At 46.0% G+C, this 4,277-nt stretch overlaps 1 pseudogene; it reads left to right on the top strand.

The window, feature by feature from the left end:
- Positions 1–654: 654 nt before the first annotated feature.
- LOC117710338 (ATP synthase F(0) complex subunit g, mitochondrial pseudogene) lies at positions 655–4,072 on the top strand (annotated as a pseudogene).
- Positions 4,073–4,277: the final 205 nt, after the last annotated feature.

The following is a 4,277-nucleotide window of genomic DNA, read 5'->3' as shown; positions in this document are numbered from 1 at the left end:
GACTTCACGTGTACCAGGCAAACATTCTGTTCTCGAGCAACATCTGGAATGGAAACTTTTTGATGGGATCATAGGGAGAAAACATGTCACTACATGGAAAACCAGGGGCTCTGAGAGCCATAGGTCCCTGGCAACAACTGAGGGCTCAACAGCTAGGAACCGAGAAGATGAACAGGCCAAGGGTATAGGGAAGACACAGATTGTGGGTCAGCTTCTCCCACTTGTCCCCATGCAGCCTGGGACCCGCTTCCCTGAAGCAGCCAGTGGCAGCTATTCACCTAAATATGCATACTGATGGCCTGCTCCTTGGCAGACAGAGGCATGAAACTTTTAAATCTGCATTTTTCTGTAACTGTCAGGAGCTTGAAAACTTTGGCAATCAAATTATAGAAGGCAGTAAGTGTGTCTGAGGTGAGAACACTCACATTCTTCAACTTAAAGAAGGAACTTTTTATTCTGCAGGGACTGCCAAGTAACTGAAATCAGTGACAAAGGACAGAGACTGAGGCATTTGGAGTTTTTATTCTCTCCTAAGGTGGGTCACCTTCGGTAGAAGAACCCACAGGCTACAAGTGAACAGTAGTAAATGCACACAAAACCACCACAGGCACATTCAGCCGGTGGTTTGGGGAGATGTACCTTCCACTTTGGACGATGGCCAAGTTCATCCGTAACTTTGGCAGAGAAGGCCCCTGCGCTGGTGACTGCTGCCATGACTTATTTGAAGCCACATGCTGGCACTACACCAAGGTTGAGCTGGTTCCCCCTAACCCCTGAAGAAATCCCTGTCGTTACTCAGAGAATGAAAAATAAAAATAATTCAAAGTGCTAAAACTAGTAGCTTCAAACGCCTTACAGTTAAGGAAGCTCTGCTGAAGGGTCTGCTGGCCACTGAGGTGTGTGGATGTGGTTTTACATCTGAGAGAAAGCTAGGCAAACATGCTATAAGGTTATGGCTATGAGGTTTGAAGACCAATCTTTAACTTCCAATCTGAGTTCTTATTTGAATGTTCTTGGACCATGTGTAATGAGACTGCTGTCTGAATAAAATACTAGCTGTCGGGGTTCGGGGTGAACATCACAGGCGTCTATAGTCATGACTCTCTGTTACCTAAAACATTGGAAGTATCTCACTGTAATTCTCCACATTGGGGGTAGCTGGGGGTGGGGGTGTTGCACACATACCTGCACACTTGGGTGCATGGGAAGGCCAGAGGACAACCCCAGCTGTCATCTTTTCTCTTTTGAGATGGGTCTCTCAGGAGCCTAGGAGATGGCTCAATGGTTGAAGGAACTACCGCACAAGCCTGACAATGGGGTTCAGTCCCTGGAGCACCCATAAGCACTGGACGAGGCAGCATGCACCTATAATCCCAGCTCTCCTCTAGTAAGATGGGAGATGAGACAGGAAAAGCATTTGGAAACTCATCAGGTCCTAGAGCAGCAGAAACAAGAGAATCTACCACTTAGGTAGAAGGCAAGATTCTCAACAGATAAGGGCCTGGAGAGGTGTCTCAGAGGTTCAAAGTATTGGCTGCTCTTGCATATGACCAGAGCTCAGTTCCCATCACTCACACAGGGAGGGTGACTCAAAACCCTCTGGAACTCGGCTTCCAGGAGAATCCATTACCCTCTTCTGGCTTCAGAAGGTACTGTACTCACAAGCACAAACCCACACAAGACAAAATAGAGACAATTAGAAGTAAACATAAAATCTTAAAGTGTTTTCTTTAAAGTGAGGCTGTCTCTCACTGATCTGAGGATTTACCTAGTTAGCTAAATTTCTGACCAGCAAGCCCCAGGGTTACACCTGCCTCAGTCCCCTAATACCACCGGAGTGACTTATTTACCAATACATCAGCTTTTTTTTTTTTTTCCTTTCTCTTTTAACATGAACTCCGGAGCTAGAACTCATATTCTTCTTTTTGAAAGGTAAACACCATGCTGACTGAGCCACTTCACCACCTCCTTAGGTGTAATTTGTATTAGTATCCATGCATTACCCTATACCTCCCCACTGCTTCCAGGGAGGAGGAAGAGGACAAAGGGGAAGAAGATGAGGATGAGGAGGAAGAGGAAAAAGAGGAGAGTAAGTCAGGAAAGCATTTTTGGATAACCCTTCCAGGGAAATCTCAGTGGCTTCAGAGAAAAAGGCCTTTCCTTCACTGATGATCAAATCCAATGCCAGTCTTGTTGTTACTCAGGTGCCAGGATCCACCCTGTGCATTCTCTGTGTGGAACCCATCATTAGACAGGAAGGATTTGCACAGAGGGTTCTGCTGTACCTCGACAGAGGGGATTCATTCACTTCTGCTTACAATGCACCAGTGGAAACTGGTCTCTGGCACAAATTCAATCATATGGGGCTGGAAAACTACAATCGAGCTCCGCGAGTATGCCCAGGGTGGGAAGCGGAAACAGATTAGCAAGCACCTGGTCTCTACTAGAGCAAGCACCATTAACGCTGGCATCTAGTCAGCTGCACATTTGGTTTTGCCCTTCATTGGCACAACATGTAATGCAGACATGGCTGGGTTGAGCAAGATTGATTGATAGCCACAGGAGGCAGAGCAATCATCTTTCCCTAGATTGGTCCATTTCTGGCAGGTCAGCTGTCATCTCCCATTTCCTGATCATGGCAGACATCGCTAATTAATCACGACATTCCTTCTCTGTAACTCCAGTCACAACTGGGCAGTCTTCATCAGGAAAGAACTGCAAACATTCGGGGCCAGTGGATTGTTGGAGTTGGCACACGAAACAACACTTATTTGCATTCCCAGAAACCTGTCTATCCCACACATTCTATCTGTGGGAAAGCTGAAACCTAGAGAAAGAATAACTTAGTCCATCCATACATCCTTCCATTGACAAAGGTGCATTGTGCATTCTTACTATTCTCTAACTACTCTGCTAGGCTCAGATAATGAGTGTTACCTACAACAAAATCCAGGCCTGCCTTCCAAAACCACATGGAGGAATAGAAGGTGAACTGAACAAACCAGTGATTACTACTCAGTGAAACAATTGTCTAGCAAAGACAATTGTTAAGAAGAACGTGACTGCAGAAGAAAAACTAAGTCATAGATAGGTACTTCACACCTGCAGTCCTGACTTGAAAGCTGGAGGCAGGAGGATCAAGAGCTCAAGGTCAATCTTAGCTACATGGCAAGTCAAGGCCAGCCAAGGCTAAGTAAGACCCTGCCAAAGAAGAGAAAAGAGGGACTGGGAGATGACTCTGTGGTTAAAAGCACTTGTTACTCTTGGCAGAGGTTCTGGGTTTGGTTCCAAAGACCCACATGGTGGCTCACAACCATCTGTAACTCCAATTCCAGGGGATCTGATGCTCTCTTCTGACCTCCGTAGGCACTAAGGCATGCACAGCTCCAAATACAGTAATGAAGACTGGAGGTTTAGAGTGGAGAAAGAGAGTGCAGGTACCAGGAGATGACTAAGCATTCAGAATACTTCCGGCTGAGCTGACTTACCTGCTTGCTAAAAGCACATAAGGGTGATCTACAAATTGGGAATTTTTTCTAAGCTAACTTAACAGTATTCTTATTAAATTTGGGAGGGGCAGGTCTAACCAGAACATATACTGAAGGTCCAGGTCTAGGGCACTTAGAAGCATTTGACCGGAGAAAGCCATTTATACCAAGACTTAAAATATGAATATTGTTAAGACAGGAGCCTGTCAGGTAGAGAAACTAACCTGAGCTCACATAGGGTCACTTAAGACAAAAGTTGAGAGTTAAGATGACATGTAACAGCAAGTGTGGATGTATTGCTGTGTAACAAACTGCACCAAGTCTTTATGACTTAAGGTCATAAAAAGCAGTAGCTGGAGAGATGAAAAGTGCTTGCTGCCCAAGCTGAGGACCTGAGTTTGGGTCCTGAACACCCACGTAAAAAGCAGAGTGTGGCAGCACACATCGGTAAAGTGATTGGAGGCAGAGGATCTGTGGAGCTCACTGGCCAGCTAGTGTATCTGAAGTCGTGCGCTCAGAGTTTAATGAGGGACCCTGTCTCAAAAAGCAAGCTTGAAGAGCCTAGCAAGAGGCTCAGCCAATAGAAGAGCCTGCTGGCAAACCTGGTGACTTGAGCCTGAGTCCCAGGACATGCACGGCAGAAGGAGAGAACAACTCCCAAAACTTGTCCTCCGATTTCCACACATCCACTATGGCCTGCATGTATGAGTGTGTATGCACACACACACACACACACACACACACACACACACACACACACACGGAAAACAAAAGGTCAAGAGCAATTGA

The sequence above is a fragment of the Arvicanthis niloticus genome, chromosome 6 (assembly GCF_011762505.2).
Source record: "Arvicanthis niloticus isolate mArvNil1 chromosome 6, mArvNil1.pat.X, whole genome shotgun sequence".
Lineage (NCBI taxonomy): Eukaryota > Metazoa > Chordata > Mammalia > Rodentia > Muridae > Arvicanthis > Arvicanthis niloticus.
Note: the sequence above shows the minus strand (reverse complement) of the source record. Positions and strands in the feature narration are given on the sequence as shown.